This window comes from Neolamprologus brichardi, chromosome 1 (assembly GCF_056152115.1).
Source record: "Neolamprologus brichardi isolate AB-2024 chromosome 1, ASM5615211v1, whole genome shotgun sequence".
Lineage (NCBI taxonomy): Eukaryota > Metazoa > Chordata > Actinopteri > Cichliformes > Cichlidae > Neolamprologus > Neolamprologus brichardi.
In genome coordinates, this window is record NC_142104.1 from 43,864,099 (window position 1) to 43,889,465 (window position 25,367).

Consider the following 25,367-nt stretch of genomic DNA (forward strand, 5'->3'; position numbering starts at 1 on the left):
ATGAAAGCACAACAATCTGCTTTGTTACGTCCCCACATGAAAGCTAGGCGAAGAGGGTGGGGGACAGTAACAGTTGGATCCGGGTTGAAATGAAAGGGACGCCAGGCAGAGGTGTTTAACACAAAAGAAATCTTTATTATAATTAATTAACCCAATAATCATATAAGCAGTAACAACAGAAAGAGACAGCAACGCTGCTTTAATGATAAATTAGACAGGCCAACCTAAAGAGATGGTGACCGCTTCAACTAAGAAAACTATAAGGATTCAACAGAAAAAGACAGCAACACTGCTATTAGCAATAACCAGGCAGGCCAAACCAAGTAAGGGAGTCCCACTTAAGCAAAACCACTGCTCAGTTGAGTGATACAAAACACAGAACAAACTCATCACTATGCGCTGCGTGAGAGTGCATCAGCCACCAGATTTTCAATCCCTTTCTTGTGTTGGATAACCAGATCATAGTCTTGCACCAGCAATGCCCAGCGCATTAGGCGCTGGTTGTGGTTGTACATACGTTGGAGAAATGTAAGGGGATTGTGATCTGTAAACACCATCACTGGAAAGGAGTTAGAGTCCACATACACAGTGAAGTGCTGCAAGGCCATCAGCAGCGCCAGAGCTTCTTTTTCTATGGTGGAATAGTTTAGCTGATGGCGCTTGAACTTTACAGAATAGTAGCAGAATGGGTGACACACACCCTCTGCATCGTCCCGTAACAGCACCGCACCAGCACCGCACCAGCACCGCACCAGCTCCGGTGGCACTGGTGTCAACTTCCAGTTTGAAAGGCTGAGAGAAGTTGGGGGCTGCCAAGACCGGGGCACTGCAAAGGAGAGATTTTGCAGACTCAAATGCATGCTGGCGTTCCCCTGACCACTCAAAAGGGATTTTGGAGCTACATAGCTTCGTCAAAGGGGCCACAACTACCGCAAAGTTCTTGCAAAAACAGCGATAGTATCCGGTCATGCCCAGGAACCGCTTTAGCTCCCACCTAGTGGTTGCGGCCGGGTAGCTGAGGACAGCCTCGACTTTTGCCTCTACCAGGCAAACCTGCCCGCAACCCACCTGCTTTCCCAGGTAGGTGACTGTCGCTTTGGCAAACTCGCACTTAGCGAGATTTAGAGTTAACGAGGCTTTGGTCAATCGCTGAAACACTGATTGTAGAATGGCCACATGCTCTTCCCACGTGTCCGTGTATATCACTACATCATCGAAGTACACATTACACCGAGACACATCCCCCAACACCAGCTGCATTAAACGCTGAAATGTGGCCGGAGCATTTTTCATGCCAAGCGCCATCACGGTGTACTGCATGAAATGGTCGGGTGTGACAAATGCGGAAATGTCAGAGGCTCTGGGGGTCAAAGGCACTTGCCAATACCCTTTGAGAAGGTCCAGTTTGGAAATGTATCTGGCAGGACCTATATTGTCAATGCAATCCTCCATACGAGTAAGTGGAAAAGAATCGGAGACTGTCACTGCATTCACCTTCTGGTAGTCGGTGCTGAAACGTGGGATGCCATCAGACTTGGGCGTAAGCAAACACGGGGAGCTCCAAGGGCTGTGGCTTGGTTGTGCCAAACCGTTCTCTACTAAATAACTGACTTCCTTCTTCATCACCTCGCGCTTTCCCATGGGGCAGCGGTACGCATGCTGTTTGATTGGGGTTGCATCACCAACATTGATATCATGTTCACAGACACTAGTACGCGAGGGCACATCACCAAAAAGAGAAGGGTAGGAGTGCAGTAGGCTAAGCACATCTTCGCACTGTGAAGGGGAAAGATGAGACAAGTAGGCCGTTACCTCGGCTAAATAAGCTGAATTCGCCAACCGCCCATACTGTTGTCCCTCAGAAAGCATATGCAGATCGTCGTCAGCACTGGCCTCTAAGCTCAGCACGGCAGCAGAGACAGAACTGGGGGTTGCTGCGCTGGCAAGAGTCTCATGGGTTTCCCTATCATGGTAGGGTTTCAACATGTTAATGTGGCACAGGCGAGTTTTACTCATATAACAAACCTGTCTACGAAGAAGAGACCTGCTGCGAGAGCCAAGAAGGCAACAAAGAAGGTAACAAAGAAGGTAACAACGAAGGCAACAACGAAGGCTATATATATACTCATAATCTGTCTCTGACACCTTCCTCACGATAACATACGGTCCCGCAAAACGAGCCGAAAGGGCAGAACCGAGCAACGGTAGCAACACTAGGACTTTGTCTCCAGGCTGAAAATGTCCTTTCACAGCCTTCCTGTCACACCACTTCTTCATGCTTGCCTGGGATGTACACAGGGCCTCTTTTACTAATGAGGTAGCATGTTGCCATCGATCGTCAGTTTTTGGAACACCCCCGCTAAGGAACCCCTCTTTCAACACCTTTAGTGGGCCCCGCACCTCGCAGCCGAACACAAGGTTAGCTGGGCTGAACCCCAAGGACTCCTGCTTGGCATCGCGTATTGCAAACAGCACAAAGGGGACGCCTTCATCCCAACTCCTGCCAGTGTCATGGCAGTACTTTTTCAGCATGGCCTTAAGTGTTTGGTGCCAACGCTCAAGTGCACCCTGCAACTCTGGGTGGTAAGCACTGGACACAGAATGAGAAATGCCAAGGCAGATTAAAGTCCGTTTAAATGCTCGGGATAAGAAGTTAGTTTCCTGGTCTGTTTGCACTGTTTTTGGGAGACCAAAGGTGGTAAAAAATTTGATTAGCGCATTAGTAATGTTTGCAGTGGTGATCCTCCACAGAGGTATCGCTTCGGGGAACCTTGTGGACAAGCACATTATGGTCAATAAAAACTGATTACCTGCCCGTGTTCTTGGCAACGGACCAACACAATCCACCAAAAAATGTTCCAATGGCTCACCAACAGCAGGTTTTGGACATAGTGGGGCTGGGGGCACATTTTGGTTTGGTTTTCCCACTAGTTGACATGTGTGACAGGTATTACAATACTTGCAACATCTGCCTTCATTGCCGGCCAGAAGAAGTGCTGCAAAATACGTTTGCTGCAAAATATGCAAAATATAAGTGCTGCAAAATATGTTTTAGTTATCCCCAAATGTCCTGACCATGAATGATCATGGGCTAATTGTAGCACACGCTGACGCAAACTAGCCGGGACCACTATCTGTTGGACTACACTCCAGTCCTCCCCAGGCTTTGAGGTCCACCTGCGCATTAACAATCCATCACAAACAGAAAATGTCTGCTTCCTGTCTCCTGTCGGACCATCACTCTCATCTACGGCGGCAAAACATTTGGCTAATGATGGGTCCTCTTTCTGAGCGATAATAAGGGCCTCCCTGTGTGAGGAGAGGGGGGGCTGCGGGTTCAGGAGCAGGCTCAGCCACCTCTTGAGCCAGTTCCTTGGATCAGGACCCGCCTCCTCCTCGCAGGGCATCACATCCTTTTCCAAAATAGAGCCAACCACTGACTCTGACAAGTCAACTACTTCTCCTGCTGATGGGCGTCTAACTGGGTAAGAACACCTACAGGAAATACATCTGGGTGCTGCCGGCTTAAAGCATCTGACAAAGGCCTTAGGTCAGGAGTCTTTGTGACCTCTGGGGTAGGATAAACCTTCCCGCTGGCAATGTCATTGCCCATTATAAAATCGACGCCATCAATCGGGAAGCAAGGACACACAGCCACAGGAAAAATACCACTTACTAGGTCACTCCACACCCAAATTCGATGGAGGGGGGCAGGCACAGGCGCCTCTCACAATAACGTCAATGCTACTGGCAGTCTTTTCATCAAAGGCAAGTGCACTGGCCAGTATGAGGGACTGTGAGCCACCTGTGTCGCGTAAGATAGTCACAGTACACTCATCTTTAGGCTCACCAGAGAGCGACACCGCTCCTTTAAAAATGAAGGGTTTAAAACATTCATCATGAGTCTCAGTCCTAAGGGGTTTGTTAACAGGGGAAGCAACTTTAATCAGCACCATCCCTTTTGGCTTACGTGGTGGTTGAGGCTGGTTGCCTTCGCCTGTAGGCCTCGCAGTCCACTATTAAATGGCCAGATTTGAAACAGTAAAGAAATTTCCGGTCTGACCTGGGACGAGGCACAGGTACCTCTCCCCTTGTGTCTTGCTCACCACTAGCACCGCTAGCCTTCGCTAGGGTGCCACGTTGCTCATGCTTAACGATACTGGCTTTATGGACGAGTGCGAACTCATCAGCCAGTGTCGCGGCCTGCTGCAATGTGGAGACTTTCTGTTCGTTCAGATATACTGCCATCCACTCTGCGATGCAGTTTTTAAATTCCTCAATGAGAACTGAAACTACTATAAGTAGATGAAACTAGGTCTGCAGCTTTACAGGCCATACACCATCGGTCAAAGAGGACACTCTTTTCCCTCGCAAAATCCAGGAAGGACTGACCCTGCAGCTTTTTCAACCCCCGAAATCGCTGCCTATAAGCTTCGGGGACTAGTTTGTGGGCTAACAGGATAGCACTTTTCAGTTTGTCGTAATCCAAACTGCACTCAGCGGACAATGAGGAACAAACTTCCTGTGCCTTGCCCACCAGCTTGAGCTGCAGCAGGATGGCCCACGCATCCCGCGGCCAACGCAAGGCTGTCGCTATCCACTCAAATGATTCACAATAAATCTCCACCTCAGTGTCACGGAACACAGGAACCAGATGACTATTCCTGCCTACATCAAACTGTACCTGTGTCTGTGACAGCAAGGCCACCACGGGAGGGGAGAAGGCCTGCTGGAGTTCCAGCTGTCGCAGCTTGACCTTCGTCTCTGCCTCCACCTCCACCTTCTTCAGCTCGACCTCCCTAGCCCTAGCCAGCTCCGCCTCCAAACGCCTAAGCTCTAACTCCTTTTTCAGCTGGAACTCTCTCTCATGCTCCTCCTTTTCAAGCTGGAGACGAGCCAGACGGACTTTGAGCCTAGCATCCTGCTTAGAACCCTCCGATGACTCTGTGGAGAGCGGATCAAAACGGGGCAGCGTCAGTGGCCCGCCCTCGGGTGGCCCCTGACCCACAGGTGTAGACATTGGTGGTTCTACGACCTGGCATGGAACATGAGGCGCTACACTTGGTCCAGCCAGACCGGGTGTGCTCGGGGGTTCTTGCATTACAACCACCCCCTTCTCCAACAGCCCAGACACCACAGCGGCCTTCAGCTCCGCTTTGTGTAGACCAGTGGAGACACTGATCCCGTAATATGTTGCCACCTCATGCAGATCCCTCTTCCTACCAACATCCAGCAGGGCAAGCGACGGCTTTGCCGTAAACCCAGCAATATCAAAAGTGGCCATGAAAACTCAAAACGGCCCACAAAACACAAGCTAACCACTCAAGGGCCACACAACACCTTCACTACACAACCAAAACCCGACAAAATAAAATGTGTTGTGTCAAGTCAACCATTAACTACCAACTACCAAATTCTACCAACCCTCTCCCCAGTCCTGCCTACTCAGAATCTAGCTTCTCCTAGCTTCTGGAGCTTACCAGGCTCGAGGCAACTTTAAAGGCGACTCATCAAGTGCCCAAGGCACCGAAAAGCCTACCCCCAACAGGGAATTAATCCCTTTTGCCTTTGCTCCAAAAATAAAAAAAGGCAAAACAAAAAATGAATGTCCGAAGGAAGTGCAAACGCTCAGCTAGACACTCCCCTGTGCTAGCTAGGAGAGCAGCAGCTAGTCAAATGACCCACACAAAACACGCAAACACCTGTTCACAATCGTAATTTTCTCAATTCCTTTCATTCAAATCCCGGACAAGCCCCCACTTTGTTACGTCCCCACATGAAAGCTAGGCGAAGAGGGTGGGGGACAGTAACAGTTGGATCCGGGTTGAAATGAAAGGGACGCCAGGCAGAGGTGTTTAACACAAAATAAATCTTTATTATAATTAATTAACCCAATAATCACATAAGCAGTAACAACAGAAAGAGACAGCAATGCTGCTTTAATGATAAATTAGACAGGCCAACTCAAAGAGATGGTGACCGCTTCAACTAAGAAAACAACTATAAGGATTCAACAGAAAAAGACAGCAACGCTGCTATTAGCAATAACCAGGCAGGCCAAACCAAGTAATGGAGGCCGCCGTCACTTAAGCAAAACCACTACTCAGTTGAGTTACTCACAACAAGCCACGCACGGTGGGGCTGGTCACACACACACAGCAAGCCTTTTCCACAGCTAGACCAGAAGCACACACTGACCAGCACAGTGAAAATCCACCAGAAGCCTCTCCCACACCCACACTGCTTTCCTCCAGCTTATATCACCTCTGGAGGGTAATTGGTGATAAACGAGGGCAGATGGTGTGTCCTAAAGGAGAATGCAGGGGCAGAGAGAAACAAGGGAAGGGGCAAGAAAGAAGGAGGAGGAGAGGGAGAGGACAACACCACGCCCACACACTCCCACATCCTCACAGGATGTAATAGCTTTATTTAATGAGAGGCTAAGTATCACTATATTAAAAAAAACTATGATGCACTGTGTGTGGATTCTGTGCGATGATAGCTCTTCTGAAGGAGCCAGTTCTTTGATCCCATTTTGTTCTCCTTCCTTTGAACTCTTTTGGTTGTACCAACCACAGCCTATCAAAAACATCCAAGAAGACCTATGACTTCATGCAATCCCACTTTGGTGCCTAATGTATCCACTCCCTTGACAAGTTACAAGATGATCGATGTGATTAATACTGACCTATTGGTGTTTTTAATTATGTGACTATCAGTAAAGCCTACATTAAACTCTGCTGTGAACACAGACACGCACACTAAGAGACCAAACAGCCAGGTAGTCAATTCTGTTATATTGCTTTGACATCTGCTGCATGAGGATCAAGTGTAGTTGGTGCATTGTAAATTCTTTAAAACGAGTCTGTGCAGTCACAAAAAATAGGCAGGCATCCGGATATCCACGTGGAACCTTGCACTAACCTTCTGATGACACCATTTACATCACTGGAACCCGAGCAGACTTGCAGATGTGGAAAGTATTAAGACTGAATGAAATACAGAGCACATTCCCCAATCCAACATTTGGTTGTTTCAGTGCAAAACATGTCATAAAACTTAAATGGATGCAAAAAAATCACAAAAATAACAACAACTAGGACAGATCCACACATGACACAGTAATGGCAGACCAGTTTCCTTTTATAGCAAAGCAGCTGACAGATTCTTGGTTTTAGCTGCTAGCAGCAACAACTCAGCATCTTCTGGGACGTATTGTGGCATCCTGCCACAATTTACAGAGCAAACAACAGACAGCATACAGCAAACAATAGGCAGAAGATAAATGTGTGAGCGCGTAACAGGCAGTCCTCAAAGTGAAGCATTTCTCCCCAGGCTAAGAACAAATCGCAGTTGCAGTTATTCCAGTCAGTGTGAAGATCAGCCTCTGTTCAAACAGCCATCGTCAGCACGTTTGTGTAAAACAGGTCAGAGTGGGAAACCACAATTCATCATCATTTGTGTACAGTTTTAAGGGCTTAATAATCATCACACATTTACTAGAACTCAGTGCCGTAGGGTGACTTTTACATAAAGGCAAGCAGAGACAATCCGCCATCCCCGTATGGACAAACTAAAACATCTTCCTCCACCATTTAACCAGATAAACTGCATCAGATTACAACAAAAAGAACGACATCAGAGCTCATTATAACTGTCACAGATCGACGTGTGAACAGTGCCTTCTATATAACATTTATACACATTTAATGGCTGCATTAGAGAGCAATTTGGGGATCATTATCTTGCCCAAGGATACTTTGGCATGCTGGAGCAGCCAGGGATCACCACCAACCTTCCAATCAGTGGATGACCTGCTCTACCTCCTGAGCTCCAGCCACCCTGAGATTTAGTGTCTGGACACTTGTGTGGTTACTGTTATGCAATTGTACACACACACACGCACGCACGCACACACATACAGAGGTGCAGCTGTGCACACCTACAAATATCGACTGTCTGGTTTGGTAATCCCCTGCACTCTTAGGTGACAGCAGAGAAAGAAATTATCTCTGAGAGACAGAGAGACAAGAGTGCAACAGAACCACGGTTCAACTACCTCAAGTAGTTTGACAAATTACTGCGAAAGGCTAAGTAAATATGACACTGAATATGTTATTCAGGGAGTATTCTTATTATAAGAGATTAAATCCAAATTAGCCCAGAAGGACAAAGTAAGTCAAAAAACATCCATGACAAATAGCAAGGCAAGTTTTACATTAAGAATGAAGCTGTAACCTGGCTATTTTCTAACAGGGAGTAATAGACTGAAGTCTGTGAGAAAGTGAAGGCAGTCAGCTGGAGCTGTGTTGCATCAAAAACATGTAAGATCTGAATGCAACCAGGCTGAACAAAAGAGAAAAATCATGTGATGGTCAGTGTGAAGAAACACACACATTTGCTCTTGAGTCAAAAGGAGCTGTAGAGTTATTTTTTGCTTTGGCATCCCCAAATGGTTTTCCCAATCACCCAATTACTTATCAATTTACCCAGTAGCAAGATTTCCAAAATCTAACATTCTTGCAATCAAAACAGATGGGATTAAAATCTGTGGATTTGAGTGATTTCACCTGCTCCTCACATACGCTCATATAAACCTAAAGGTTATAAGTGTATAGAACACAAATCTTGCTTAATGTAGCAGAAAGTGTAGCAAATATTAACAAATAGCTAATCTGGTTTTATTTAATTATTACTCTTCTGTGGTGGAATCAATTCATTTTTTTTTTCAATTCAGCCTCACATTTATCTTTGTTAAGATGTCCAGATTAACAAAGGAGCCACATTGGAAGTGAAAGTACAGATGACGAATTTTAACCCTTGTATGGTGTTCGGGTCTGTGAGACCCATGCCATTTAGAGGCCGCTGCCCCTTTAGGCAGTATGTACCATCAAAACCTGCAAAATATGGTATAAAGATATTTACACTTGATTAGAACTGATTTTTTTTGTAACATTTTATTTAAAAAAACGAGAAGCACATTAATTCATAAATGTGATCGAACAAAGGTAAAGGGAAAAAATTAACCATGTTTGCTGTTCACATGGCTCGTAATTGGGATGAAGTAAACATCTGTTGAGTAATTTAACATAAAATTGTTTGATAGTGTTAATTGGAAAGCCAAAACTCTAGCGGGTCCACCAGACCCATGAACACTGGCTGAGTAACAAAAATACGAACACCACACAAGGGTTAAAAAGTATCCAAAAGAGAGCAAGACAACAACAGAGGCACGGAGTGCTGTTTCATCCAATCACCTAATGTGAATAGTCACAATTGAAGAAATTCACTTTCAGTTACTGATATAAAGGCTGCGAGCCCGCATATTCCTAAAGCAGTCCTAGTACTCCATGCCAAATCCATCAGGTCTGATGGCGGGGGAACAGCACCACCAACGCTGGAGATTTAGCAACACTAGAAGCATATGGAACTGCAATGCTCACTGGCTAGTTGATCTAAGAGAAGACCACAGCAAACTCCCTGAACAGGGTCAAGTAATCACCACAGTGGCAGACATCCAAGAAAGGGTCTCCAATGTGAAGAGCTGTACAGCACCAGACCCAACATGGTTCATGCCTACTGGCTGAAGAAGCCGACTGCACTCCATGAGCACCTGGCAGTGCAAATGAACCAGCTGCTAGTCAATGAGAGACACCCAGAATGGCTAACGGAAGGCCAGGCGGTCCTGATCCCCAAGGACCCCCAGAATCCAACTACAAGCCTCAATAACCTGCTTCAATACTACATGGAAACTGCTGTCAGACATCATATCAGTGGCTAAGATCAGCGGGCACATGGCGCAATACATGAGGGGTGCACAGAAAGGAATTGAAAAGAATACCAGAAGAGCAAAACACTGCAAGACTAGGCTGACCAACCTGTGAGTGCACAATCCAGAGTGCCTGGATTGACTACAAGAATGCCTATGACTCGATGCCTAGATCCTGGAATGCCTAGAATTGTAGAAGCTCAACAGGACCCTTCATCAAGAACTCAATGGGGATGTGGTGGCCAACATCACAGGCCAGCTTCAAGCCCATAGCACCGGTTACCATCAAGTGCAGGATCTACCAAGTAGATGCTCTGTCTCCACTGCTGTTCTGCATAGGTCTGAACCCCCTCAGTGAGATCATTGACAAGACTGACTACGGAACGGAGCGATCGAGGACAGAAACTACAAGTACCTGAGAATCCCACAGGCAAATGGGAACCACAAAGAGGCCAACCACCAAGTACCTGCAGAGGGTCAGGCAAGTCCTGAGCAGTCAACTGAATGGTAAGAACAAGATCCAATCTATTAACACCTGATGTAAAGTGTCGATAATAACCATTAGTATGTGACTTGGGACTTGTCAGAGTCCTCTGTCCGTAGAGATAAGTGCTGTAGGACTGCAACTGTTCATCAAGTCATTTGAATAATTAGCTTATACAAACTTTTGACACAGATTCTTCTCTTCAATACTTCATTCAATACACGATCTGTAGCACGACCAAGTATTAGACATCTACACCCACTTTTGTGACTAAAAGACGACCTGCAATACAGGACGAAGACATGAATAAAAGGTTCCTCCCTGGGAAAGTCTATGCCAGGGTGCTGGAAAGTAGAGTTCGTCCGCTAGTCGAACCTCGGATACAGGAGGAACAATGCGGTTTTCGTCCTGGTCGCGGAACACTGGAGCAGCTCTTCATCCTCTCGAGGATACTTGAGGGTGCATGGGAGTTTGCCCAACCAGTCTACATGTGTTTTGTGGACTTGGAGAAGGCATTCGACCGTGTCCCTCGGGGTGTCCTGTGGGAGGTGTTGCGGGAGTATGGGGTGTCTGGCCCATTGCTACGGGCCATTCGATCCCTATACAACCGTTGCAAGAGCTTGGTCTGCATTGCCGGCAATAAGTCGGACTCGTTCCCGGTGGGTGATGGGCTCCGGCAGGGCTGCCCTTTGTCACCGGTTCTGTTCATAATTTTTATGGACAGGATTTCTAGGCGCAGCCAAGTGGCGGAGGGCTTTCACTTTGGTGGCCTCAGAATCTCATCTCTGATTTTTGCGGATGATGTGGTTCTGTTGGCTTCATCGGGTGAGGGCCTCCAGCTCACACTGGAACGGTTCGCAGCCGAGTGTGAAGCAGCGGGAATGAGGATCAGCACCTCCAAATCTGAGGCCATGGTTCTCAGCCGGAAAAGGGTGGAGTGCCCACTCCGGGTCGGGGATGAGTTCCTGCCCCAAGTGGAGGAGTTCAAGTATCTCGAGTCTTGTTCGCGAGTGATGGGAGAAGGGAGCCGGAGATCGACAGACGGATTGGGGCTGCAGCTGCAGTAATGCGGACGCTGCACCGGTCCGTCGTGGTGAAGAGGGAGCTGAGTGTAAAAGCGAAGCTCTCAATTTACCGGTCGATCTACGTCCCTACCCTCACCTATGGCCACGAGCTGTGGGTAGTGACCGAAAGAACGAGATCGCGGATACAAGCGGCGGAAATGAGCTTCCTCCGAAGGGTGGTTGGCCTCTCCCTTAGAGATAGGGTGAGAAGTTCGGCCATCCGGGAGGGGCTCAGAGTAGAGCCGCTGCTGCTCCACATCGAAAGGAGCCAGCTGAGGTGGTTCGGGCATCTGACAAGGATGCCTCCTGGGCGCCTCCTGGGTGAGGTGTTCCAGGCATGTCCCACCGGGAGGAGGCCCCGGGGCAGACCCAGGACACGCTGGAGAGATTATATCTCTCGGCTGGCCTGGGAACGCCTTGGTGTTTCCCCGGATAAGCTGGAGGAGGTGGCTGGGGAGAGGGAGGTCTGGGCCTCTTTGCTTAGGCTGCTGCCCCCGCGACCCGGCCTCGGATAAAGCGGATGAAGATGGATGGATGGTCTGACAACATTAAGGCCACACAGCCCCTATGTTTTTACATAAAAACACTGATAACAGCAGCAGGATATTATGCAGATGAACTGCATATTTTCAAGCTCCTTGGATTACCATGACCTGGATGACTGAGAACTTTCAAACAAAGGCAGATGAAGTGTTAACTTAGTCTGATACTGTGTTTAAGTTATACAGCTTGCTGAAGGCTGATGGCAGCAGTCCTATTTTACATGCATACCTGCTGTAAACCAGCCATATTAGACCATATGTCAAGGCTTTCGTAACATTTTTCAGATTGAAAGTGAAATAACATAAAATACTGTCTCAATTAAATTTTGTTAATACTTAAAAACGAATAAAATCTTTTTTCTAGGACTGTCAGCGTTAACGCATTAACGTGGCGTTAAACGCATTAATGTAGCCATTACGATGAAGAAGACTAAATGAAGAACAGTAAAGGTAATGTTTTATGCCTCACTTTAGATTGTATATATATCTTATTTTATTTGACTTTGACTGTACTTGACATTATTTATATGTTTTTGTATTTAAAAAAGTATTCCTTTAAAAACGGACCTCCTTAATCCCACTGACACATCTTCCATAAAGGAAGCAGAGTCTGGGCGTGATGGGGACAACTCGTCCATCACTGGGGTTGAGGTCACCGAGGCAGTTAAAAAAATACTCATTTATGGCGGGGATGCTGGGGGGGATGAGGTTTGCCCTGAATTACTGAAGGCTTTGGATGTTATAGGGCTGTCTTGGATGACACACCTCTACAATGTTGCGTGAAGATCAACAACGGGTTGGTGCTGCATATACAGTGATCTGGACGCTGTACCGCTCCATCTTGGTGAAAAGAGAGCTGAGCAAAAAATAGAGGTCTCAATTTAACAGTCGCTCTACGTCCACACCCTCACCTATGATCACGATCTTTGGGTAGTGTCTGAAAGAATGAGATTGTGGATACAAGCAGTGGAAATAAGCTTTCTCTGTAGAGTGGCTGGCCTTTCGGCGATATGGTGAGGAGTTCAGTGATCTGGATGGGGCTCCAAGTTGAGCAGCTTCTCCTCCACATCAAAAGGAGCCAGTTGAGGTGTTTCGGGCATCTGACAACAATGCCTCGTGGGTGCGGTGTTCCAGGCATGTCCCACCGGGATGAGTCCCTGGGGCAGACCCAGGCCAGCCAAGAGATATGATCTCTTGGCTGGGCTGGTAGTGCTTGGTTTTCCCCCGGATAGGGTGGAGGAGGTGGTCGGGGAGAGGGAGGTCTAGGCTTCTCTGCTCAGGCTGCTGCCTAAGCAGAGAAGCCCAGACTGATGCCTCCGGCCCCAGATAAGAAAAAGAAGATAGACGGATCCTTCCTTCCATCCTCCTTCCTTTTTGAGCCCTGAGTTGGGGCTATGATGACATCAGGTGTAGCCGCTGCTTTCACACATAGCAGTATTATAGCCAATCCCTGAATTCTTTTCAAGACAGATAGACACTTTCAATTTCACACATAACCACCCATGTCAGACTGCATACATTAGAGCCATCGATTTGACATCACAGTGAATTATGAGCTTGAAACGTACAGGTTTCCATTTAACTGCATCAGATTATTGATGAAAATCTGTACGCGGCAGGTTGTCATTAGCCAGGCATTATCTTCGGGTCGTCTATTGGCTTTTAAATAAGCAGATGCTTTCATCAGAAAAATAGAAGGTAATTAAAATCTACCACAGAAAGACGTGAAAAGAAAATAATATGCTTTTTACCTCCCATCTGCAGTGGAATTAAACAATGACACCCTTATATATTTAGATCTACCAGTATGTATTTCTGGGCTAAACGTCAGCATGTTCCAACTGTAATGCTAGTACTTTGACAGGAAATGGCATAGTTAGATATATGCTGCACTTTTTGTGCCACAATCATTCCCATCACCCTAGGAGGGAAATCACACACACAGACACACACTGTGTGAACGACCTGTAGATAGAGGAACATTTTCAGTTCGTCTTCCAACATCTGGTGGGTCTTATGAATACAAAATACTGCTGCTGTTACTAAGAGGATGTTTGAACCGACAATTCACACAACAGTAAAGAAAATAGGTTCTCTCAGTACCCTCAGAAATATCTCTAATATGCCTCGCTGAGCATCTATTTACCCAGTTTTTGAGATACAATGTGGGAAGCGTCTGTTTCTAAACATCTCCTTTTTCCTGAAACTGCAGAATCGACATTTCTGTGTTTAAAACACAAAAATGTAGAGAACAAATTACCTTTAATAGTCCCACACATTTCTTGATAACATTTGGTAAAATCTCATTAGTACAAAAAAATGTAATTAACATTGCTGTAACACAGTTGCAGCACTAGAATATGTTGTGGGCTGGGCACAGCTCAAAGATCATGAGTCAGGATCCATGTGGGTCAAAGCACAACTCACCTGACATCTGACCCATATTAGGACTTGAGCTGCGTTGAGTAATTCAGATCTACACTGCCAATCAAATCTAATAACAAGCGACAACATTTGGAAAACTTTTAATCTGGATTGTTCATTTAACATTTGATTTCTAAACTCTGTATCATTCCTCAAATTATCATTTTATGTGTAGTTTTGTAATTTAGCCTCTATGCACCACCAAACCTTCAGCTTTAGTTTAGGAAGTTTAAGTACTGAATGACCTGTTTTGCAATACAGCAAGTTTTACAAATAGAGCCTCAACATTAAATGGACAAACTAGCATAATTTAATTTGTAAAGAATATTGTTAATAATACTTGGATAAAAATCTTTTGCAGCCAATGACTGAATTCATTACATTATAAATGCTGCATTTTCTCCCATTAAATACTCTCAGGCTTTTACTGCTCATACATTCAGTTTCTTCTTGTGTGTGGGTCTTTGTGGCCCCCAACTGCACATTTCTTCTGAATGTGAGCAGAAAACATAGCCCTGCACACTTTACATCCTATTACTTCTGTCAGCAGTCACATCATCAATAAACGCAAGTTAGCCAGCTCCACTAGCAACCACAAACAAATGTCCAAACAAATGGCTGTAAATATTGTCCTCACTCTACCACAAGTTTATTTGAGATCGGAGACCTTGCTCGGTCAATAAGGGAATATAAATTACTAATAGCTATGAAAAGACAACACAGTCACTGTCCATAAGATGTTAAGAATGTCTAATATAGGGTAGCTAATGAACTATTACATGCTTAGATGGATCCAACCATCTCTCCATCCAAATCAGGTTTGCAGGAGCCTATCCCAGCTGCCACTGTGCAACAGGCAGAGATTAATAATAAGTAATTATTACATTTGTTTTTATATCACAAAGGTTGTTGAGTGAAAATCAACTGCCTCAATCATACTAGTCCACTGCTATGCACACATGCGCATGTAGATTAGCCAGCTTTGTGTCATGGCAAAGATGGAGAGCTAAATAAAACTGTTTTTGTTTATTAGCTAAAGTTTTAATAATGGATTGGTTGCAACAAAATCTTCCACAAATATACTGCAAACATTCCTACTGTCCCTTTAACGTGACAATCTACCAACAAATGAGAACAGACGAAGATTTTGAATCAATTCTTGCAATACAAAGCATAGGAAGTTAAATCTGTTGGTGCTGCTGGTGAACATGAGGAGATTAAAGTTAATTAACTAAAGCCTGGACCAGCTGGAACAGGATTAGCGTTTATGTGGTGGTGATGATGTGAAGGTGATCTTCTTTTCTGATAAACAATCACATCATCAGGTGCAGGGAGGCATCCTCTAATATGAAAATGCAGGAGCCTCTCAGGTCGATGTCGAAGCTGTTTTAGATAGAGTAAGTACATCAAAAGATGTAAGAGATCATAATGCATCCGTGAATCTGGCAGTGGTGAGCCGTTGGGAGGAATCTAAAAATAGGAATAAATTAAAACCTACTAAAGTAAAGCAATCTCTCTTTCCTTTAATCTCAGACAGGCACTGTCATAAAGCTCCTTGCCCATTTGAATTCATCCTTTACATTAAAGCTATTTTGTGGCTACAATTGTCTATTGTCACTGAAAGCTCAGCTTATTTCGTGCTCATTGAAGACTGCAGCTCTCTCTGTTATACGAGTGTCTGTCTCACATTAACAATGACTGAAGCTGAAAAGCTGAGCGGCTTGTTCACAGTTATGGTCTGTGCTTCATACACATCAAGTAATCAGCAAGTACAAAAACTTCAGTGATTTAGCATCATAACAGATAAGTTTCATCTTGCTTCTCTACACATGTTAATTTCTCCTTTAGTACATTAACAAGGCACTTCTGACCACATCTGTAAAATAGGAAAGTTGACCAAGTTCAGGCTCAGCGGTACGTTTAAGTTAGCATGTAAAACAATGTCTGAATGCACTTTTAACCCGCCGTTTTACCAACACGCCACTTTCAAATTTCATTCATATTTTGAACGCCTCCGAAGAAACTGACAGAACCATATCACACTTTCCTCAAGCCTTTTAATTTAGCTGATTTTTTTGTTAGTTTAATATAAACGTGTATACTATACTTCTGAGCATATAAGCAGTAGAGGTGGGAATCACCACACATCCCACGATACGATATTATTGCAATTTTTAAAAATATTTTGCGATATTCAGATTCTGTACATAAAGGTAAACTTTATCAATATTCATTTTCTCTAATATCAAAGTCTCACACTCAGTCTTTCTCTCATTTCAGTTTGATTGTTGACAAACTGAACGGTTTGTATTACAGTCTAGTCCAACTTAACTGAATCAACCATCTGGTACAATTATAGCTATTCTGAACTATGCAGTTTATGAAAACTATGCAGCCCCTTCAGCAACTGAAGAATTTGAAAGTAAATTAAAACAAAATATAATTTTACATTAAATAAAAAAGTTTTAAACTTAATTAAAATAAAACATGTCTTAAATTAAAATAAGTAAACTGTCATGTTTATTGCTGCCAAAAACAAGTTAAACACATTTGGACAGTGAAGGAATGTCAGGATTCTTGCTCAGAAAAAGGATCAACATGCTCTGAAGTCAGAGCACAAAAACCTTTTTTGTAACAAAGTATCGATTTCTGCTGTCCCTGTATCCATACATTATTAGCAAACAAAATATCACCATGCTACACAGTATCCATTTTTTCCCCACCCCTAATAAGCAGCTTTTTTTAGAGACATGTGGTCCTCACAGGAAAGCCACTGCAAACATGATTTATTAACATGATGCTGAACATCAAATGAAATATAAAGTTTTTAAAATGACTGTCATCTCATGCAGCAGTTATATTAATCCATTCGCCACAGATGCAGAATAATCATAATCACGATTTTCCACTAAGTTTTATGTCTAGTGAGGCAGTTTATTGTTATATACACTCTAAGGGGAATCGTGACAAGGATGGTAGGACGTCAACCACAGTGAAAAATCAGAAGAAGAAAAGACCATAATCATCACAACACGGGCAGTTCCACACAAAACTCTGAGAGCAATGGAAAGAAGGGAGGTGAGAGTTAGTGAGTGAGCGAGCAGCCATCAGGAAGATGCACAGAGACCTGAGGCAAACAAACCACCACCCAGGGTGGAGCGAGGCCTTTCTTTTTTATACACGGATGGATTTGAAGGTTTTATCATTGAAGCTTTAATGACCATCTTTAAAGCTTCGGTGTGAGGGAGCAGAAATTATCGATCTAGCAGGCAGCACATTTCTTTCTCTCTCACTCGCTGCATGTTCCACCTTGTTCTGTTGCAGCTCGTTCAGTGAATTTAGACTGTAAAGGAAATGTTACAATAACTACAGGAGAGCAAGAGAATCAATTGGTGTTCATTACAAAGCAGAATTGGATTTCCATAATATAGCAAAGCACCAAGGATAACAAAGAGCTTGAATGGGCCATTAATAAATTAATGGCTAAAATAATATTTCTGTGCACATCTGGTGAGCAGGTGTTAGTTTGTAGCGAGACAGTCTTTGTTGTTCAAAATAATCTGCTTGTCAGCCATTTATCAACATGTATGTATCCGATATATTCTGGAAACTTCTGGAAGTCCTTTCTTAGTCTACAAAGGTAAATTGAATATTGCAACTCAAAAAGTGGATGAACAAAAATTGCATTGGGTGTATGCTACACTACACCCTTCTCTCAGTACTTTGATCTAAATTGGGCTCCTGAGATCCAAACAAAAAGGGTGTGGCATACATGTGTTGTGTAATTTCAGCACCAGCTTTTAAGTAGCTGCTGAATGTGCGTTTTAGGCAGCAGAGGCCTGTGCACACGCAGGTTGAGGTGGATCTCTCTCTGTATTCTGTCTGTCTGGATCACATCGTCCACAAAAATAACAGGCCTGCACACAGAGCCAAAATAGCTGTCTGTTACAATGCCAGGGCAATGCCTGGACTCAATTTATACCCAGTTGTTCATGCAAGCTTCTCATTGCATGTTTAAGAACATGGACTGGGTGGAGGTGCTTTAAGTCAGGTTGATCCAGCTTCTGTTGCAGACGACAAAGTCCAGACAAGAACGGAGCCAATCGAAACAATTTCACATCAAATTGAGAAATTGATGGAAGCGTCGAGGGTAAAAAAAAAAGACAAAAAGGATCAAAAGCTTTTGTCTTTGTCACTTCATTTATGAATACGACGTTCTTCTTAAAAATATACCAGAGGAGAAAGCAAAGAGAAGTACAGCTGACAGGCCTGACTGGAAGGGAGAGAAATTTTCCTCCTTCAGTTGAGGCTAAAAAGCTGATGGTTTCCTCAAGTAAACTGTGGCCTTTGGCTGCCGGCCCAGTCATGCACGGCAGTAGCGCTTTGCCAGTTCTTCCCACTGACTATACGTCGCTGACTGTGTGTGTGGAAAGTCAATGTTTTTTTTCCTCTGCCAACAGTTGTGTTCCTCAGTTTGGAAATGGAATGCTTACAGTAGACATAATACAAGGAAAGCCAGAGATTTCAGTGTGTGTGTGTGTGTGTGTGTGTGTGTGCGTGCGTGCGTGCGTGCGTGTGAGAAATGAGATTCTGAGATCTTAAGACTAGTTCAAGTACAACTCTATGAACATTTTTTAAAGGGCATTTCTACGAGTATCGTCACGATCAAGGTGAAAACATGCTTTTAGATTCTATTTTACATCATATACATTATAAGTCAAATACATGAATAAATCAAATGAACATAAAGTTCTACCACCAAGCTTGCAATTTCCTCTGAACACAAACAAGAGTTTAGTCAGAAATAGCCATGGACTAGGAGAGAAAAGCAAACTTTTTCAAAGACAAGATTGTTTTTCTCAGAATGAAAGTAGGAAAGAATTTTTTTTTGGGTGAACTGTGAGCTGACAAAGCCAAATTTGAAATTTGAGTGTGTCCACTGCAGCAGTGAGCTGTATACAGGTAATACTGAGAAACTAATGCTAGTTTAGGAAAAGAACTCGAGCTACCCTCATTTCAGCCTGATGTCCTGCACCTTTAACAGGTCTGTAGTCTGAAGGTCTTTCTAAACATAATCTGCTGCTTCACTCATGTTTAGTCCAGTCCTTGTATCTAAACATTTTCAGAGGAATGTCTTTTGTTGTTCGTTTGCTACTTATGACTGACCACTGAAGAATACAAAAGGCTCCTAACATCCTAAAGAATGAAACAGTGTCGTGTCCACACATAACAACTTACCAAACAACCAATTTTAAATTAAGCACTTTGTCACGAGCAGCCTGTCACAAAAAACATAATTTGTTTGCATTTCTTCAGTTGAATCTATGAATCTTGAATGTTACTGCTGCACCAAGAAGGTGATTCCCAAAGAGGTACTACCTACAAACTGTTGGATCTACAGCAAATGAACAGCATCCAAAATTCATCTTCTTAAGAAACAGGGCAGGAAAAAAGACGCAGCAAAGACCTGACTGAGACAGAGATGGTGCCAGCGGAAAGGGCAAAACGTTTGATGTAGTGATGAATCCAATCTTAACATTTTTGGTTCAAATTCTTTGTCAGTATGTATAGAGGAGGTCAGGAAAGAGCTACAATGAGTGTCTACAGCAATCTGTGAAAAATGGTCAGTTATTGCTTGTGCTACATTTTACCCAATGTGGGGGTCTTGTCAAAATCGAAGGCAATAAAAGTAGTTTCAGGTTTCAGTCCACCATGAATCTGATTGGCAGTGGCTATGTGATACTGAAAAAGAACCACAAAAAAATACAGGGTGTATAAAAAGGAATGATTTGATTTCAATGTGCTCTTCACTGCCGTTCACTGTAATGATCAAAACGTATTGTTAGAGCAAGTTTAGGTAGCATAACAACAGCACTGACGGGAGACATGGAACAAATTGTGTCCAGAGGGGAACACACTGAGCAAGTTTTGTATTTTAAAATGTATCACAGGTTTCACGTGTACATTACTTTAAGAAAACAGATGCTTCTTTTTGATGTTTTCACCTGTGGTTTGGGGTAAATACCACCCTTTGAAAACATTAGCCAACCTTTAGAAAACGTTTCTTTTTCTAACCTGTGACAGTGTACAAACAATACAACACTTCAGTTATCAGACCATACTCCTAAGTTCAACACATCACACACTGTGTCCCCTCGACTAGAAGCAGCAGCATTTCTTGAACAAAGAACAACTGTATCAGTTCTTTGAGGCTTAAATTACATGTTGATGTCAGTGACAAACGCCTCTAGTTTAACACAGTAATTACAACAAAAGTAAAGAAGCTGGTCAGATAGTACAAAACCACAGAGTGTCTGTTAGAAATGAGTTGGTGGTGGGAATAAACAAAACAGTGGATTAGACCAAATTACTTCTTCCTCATTCCCAACAGAAAGTCTCTGCAATGAAGTATTAGTCTTTGATAGACCAAGCCACAGCAGCTGATCCCAGACCAGTCCCTGAGGATCAGACACATCAGAGCAGCCGCCGATTCAGAAGTGATGCAAGTCTATAATAAGAAGCTCTCTGACAGCACACACACAAACACCAGATCTTGCAACAGCTTGTACATTTGCAAGTCAGCTATAGATGAAAGGAAATTCCACAGGCTTACACCTTCACTCGTGTAACCCTTGCTCCTAACTCCAGCTGCACAGCCCAGCACTCATCTCTCCCACTCAGCTCATTTATGTTCAGGATTTTCTACACGCCTTCATATTCTCTGCTGATATTCTGACAACCTCCCCAGCCCGACTCTCTTTTTGCTACCACTTTAGTCAGTCTCAGTTAGTTGCATAACCATTTGTGTAAGAGCAGGCCACTCAGAACCAAAGGATTTTGACAAGAATGCTACATATTGTACATATGAACGTAAACTGTGGTTTTGTATATGTATTGTGGTCCCATATCGGATTCATTGGTGTCCAGAGAGGATGCCGTGGTGATGACAAGTTGAACAGCACCACAGCAGTGAGCCACAGACAGCTCTGCAGCATCATCACTCCATCAGCCCAAGCACATGACTTGCACATTTTGTAGCAGAAACACTTATCAAGATGTAAAGAAGGCAGTACAGACACATGCTCAAGTAATAATTATCTGTATGTCAAAATGCTGACATGAAGACAGTGCAATAGTACGGTGTCATTAACATGGTTTTAAACTGAAATTAGTTTAATCTCATTTCGTTACAGGCTCTAAACAAAAGTGAGCTAACTAGGAACAACTAAAGAACAAAGTTACATATTGATGTTTGCATTAGGTTTTGAGCTTACTCTGAAATGATGCACCACCTGGCTTAGATGACCCATTTGTCTCAAATTTGTGTTTGTGTATATCCAAAACATCAAACACGTACCCGAGTCATTTAACTTCTTAATGCAATACACTCTATGTTAAACAAAAACCCAATTTAATACTCTATACTTAATACCTGGCTATACTCACTATAGTTATACTACAGCTAGCGCTGGCTGTGGAGTTCCACACATGAAAGGCTTTTGCACGTTTCTCCTGCTAATCCAGCAGCAGAAAATCTTAGTGTTACACACCAGTTTGGGAGATGGTAGAAAATCTTTCCTCTAATTTTTTCTCCCTTTTTTTGTTTGTTTGTTTTCTCAGTGATGGCTAGCAAATGTGCATGACCCCCACCTGCAGGTGGTAGCGGAATATTGCATCCAACCGTTCCATCAATTTGTTTCACATTCTTTTGTCTCACTTAATGTGACAGAGAATGTTACAAACAGTTGTTGAGTGCATGCATAGACAGAAGCTTTGGGGAGCTGTGTTTGAGAAGTTTAAACTACTGCTCAGCTACCGCCCGGAGATCATGTAGGATGATGGTCACTAACCTGTTGGAGCAGAGTGCAGAGCAGACTCCACTTGCTTCCTCTGGTGGTGAACAGCAGCGCGGGAGTAAAACGTGCTCAAAGGTTTGTTTTTTGCTCTATTTGTGGCTGAGCTTGTGACATTCTCAGACAGACGTACTGTCACACTCCTGAGCTCAGGTTATATTTTATAGATGCTGCCCACAAATGAAGAGCTGCTCCTGGCAGCATCTGAAGGCGCAGAGGACCTCTCTAAGCCCGGCTGCGTTCACAAAGGTGCTCACCACATCACGGCCAGCATTTGTACTCTCACAGTTTCAGCCTGCAGCTGTGCGCAGCTGACGCGGGCTGTTTGGTGGGTAAGTTATCAGGCGTGTGCCGAATGCTGCGCGGTCCAATCAGCACCAAGTGTTCGGGAGCGCTTACCTTTGCCCGCAAGTCGTGGCAGGACGGGCGACGTGCGTTCAGCAAACCTGCCCGGACCCGCTGCTGAGTCCACCTGGTGAACTGCGATCTCCTCGGTAACACGCGATAAGCGCACTTAAAACACATTCACACGCATCTTTCCCCTGCACACCTGTGGATCGCCGCGACCAACAAATACATAACCCCTCACCACAACCTCACCACGTACAGCTCGCCCACGCCCAGAGAGAGAGGTTAAAGAATCCGCAGACACCTACCGACCTCATACAATCCGTGTCTGGTCCCAGAGTCCGCAAAGGCGTAGGGCGGAGCAGAGCAGTGATGGAGGGAGCGCTCATGTGTCAGCCGGTGTCCCTGTCCGAGCGCATGCTGCAGCGCCGCCTCTATTTACTCCAGCTGGCAGAACGACACGCCCACTGTGCGTGTGGGTGGGTGACAGAGAGAGAGAGAAATTTGGAACATGTTTACATTTTTGGCTGTTTGGAAGCGCTGCGCATGGATGTTGCCAGGATTTTTAAACTGATGTGGAAAAAAAAAGGTATTAGGAAAAACAAATAAGTCTATAAATAAATGAAAACATTTATAATAAAACGCACAGGCCACGAACTCTACATTTATTTGTTGTAAGATGTCAATTTGTTTGAAAGCCTTCTCTGTACTGCCAGTAATCATCATCAGGAGATACTGTGTGTGTGATTTTAAGACCGCAGTAAAAAGTAATAAAATGTATCATAACTGTGCTTCACGACACCACAGAGAGGACTTGCATGATTAGGTCTATCTGCAAACTTCAGAACACTTCCTCCAAGTTACTGAGAAAATACATCAAAAATAAGCTGTGTAAAGATCTTTAAATGTAAAAAAAGAGAAAATAAATCAGCTGACTGAAATAACTTCACATAGTATCAAAATAAAAGTCATAATACAATAATAATGTGATATATAATATAAGCACTGAATTCACCGATTGGTAAAACTGCTGAGGAACAGTCACAAGAAAACAACAAAGAGCCCAAGGCGATGACCTGACCAGACTTCCCATATCCCTGTCTATCTGTGCATCTGTATGATGCACTGGAACAAGCTGAGGCACAGAGACCCCACCCCGCAACCAACAGGACCAAAAGGATTAATAAATAAAACTTGCCTTAAATTATGTGAAATGCCACAATAGAACTTTTTAAAAGGTGAATTCTAAAGTGAAAGAAAATGATCTTATTATGAAAATGAATGGTGATATTAAACCAGTCAACAACAAACATAAACCCACCTTTCAATCTTGTGCCAGTTAAGTGAAAGAAGCTATTACAAACAGGTCTGGACTTGCTGATCTTTCCATCAGTCCTATTATCATGAACACGACTCACAGAACATCAGTGAAGAATTTCTTCAACTCTTTTCTTGGAAATACTCAGAGGTGCAAGGTCACAAGGTTAGCTAGTGTTGAGTTCAATATTGAGGAGGGGTAGAGGAGGTAATCAACTTCCATAATAACAACACTGGTCCGGCCGGGTGGAGTCAAACGATGATTTTAATGACACGCGTGGGAAGACCGCCGCTGTACGCAGACAGTGCTGAGCCCCGACTTACAGAGCATAAGCAGGTGTTTTATACCTTTCAGGGCTTACATTTACTGACGCCCTTAAACATCACTCAGATACAGGTCATACATAGGTTTCAAAACCACAATGACTTAAGACATTTTAAAAATAACATTGTCTCCGTCTCCACGACAGATGCTTCCTGTCAGCCTTCTGACTTTCACTTCCCGTCTGGAAAACCAAACTGTTCCTCTGTTTGCAGAGACAGCAAGAAACTATTCCTCTTTTACAAAGACAATTTTAGAGTTCCAAGCAAACATGATTAACACCCATCTATAAATGAGATAAAATCTACTGTGTGTTTGTGTGTCATCATAAACTGCACTCAGTTTCAACTTGTAACCTTTTCCACCAGACAGAAGGCCAGCACGTACACATTTAAGATTATAACAAGCATTCAAAAGCATTTAAGATTACTGACTTAACTCAACAGTTTAGAGTGGTTATAACTGCACCTGTAATAAAGGCTAATTGGGTACCAATATGTTTAAACATCTGAATACAATATCAATACTGCAGATTGTATTATTAATGCAATGGTAATGATGATGATTATTAACAATAGCAGCAAAATATATTTCTAATTCCCCACACTAGTGGGCTGTGGTCTGAAGGTAGAGCAGGTTGCACACTAATCGAAGGCTCATTGGCTTGATGACTGACTCCCTCAAACTGCGTGCTGATTGAACCTGATGCATGCATTAGCTTGTGAGTGGAAAGTTTACTGGTGGAGGCCACTGACATCTTTTCTGATGTTGTTGTTGCTGTTTTTTTCCACTAGTTTTTTTCCACCATTTTTTGTTGTTGTCGTCTTTGCATTTTGCATTTTGCTAGGGTCAGTGTTGCCGCTGGTAGCAAGGAGGAACAAGATGAGCATACAAAACGACCTCCAGCAGGGTCCTGGTGTAAATATCTCTAACCAAACAATCAGAAACAGACTTCCCAAGGGTGGTCTGAGGGCCCAACATCCTCTAGTGGGCCTTGTGCTCACTGTTCAGCACCATGGAGCCCAACTGGCATTTACCACAGAATACCAGAATTGGTAGGTCTACCACTGTCATCCTGTGGTTTTCACAGACGAGAACAGGTTCACATTGTGCACATGCGACTCAAGGCAATGTTACTGTGGTGGGGTGTGGTTTGTGGCTCAGCTGCAGGGGAGGGGTGGAGCAGAGGGTTCAGGGTCTGGTGTCAGGGGAGGTTGGCCCACACAGCTATTCTCCATCACCTG

At 43.9% G+C, this 25,367-nt stretch overlaps 1 protein-coding gene across 2 annotated transcripts in view; it reads right to left on the minus strand.

Moving 5' to 3' along the window:
* cemip (cell migration inducing hyaluronidase 1) overlaps positions 1-22,884 on the minus strand; it is a 189,160-nt gene extending 166,276 nt beyond the window's left edge. Inside the window, exon 1 of one of the 2 annotated variants that reach the window (XM_087842950.1) lies at positions 22,797-22,884. The gene's annotated coding sequence lies outside the window, so the exon portion shown is untranslated. Of the gene's footprint in view, positions 1-22,792 lie in introns of both variants that reach the window. The other variant, XM_087842956.1, reaches the window with a different exon arrangement.
* Between the last annotated feature and the right edge of the window lie 2,483 nt (positions 22,885-25,367).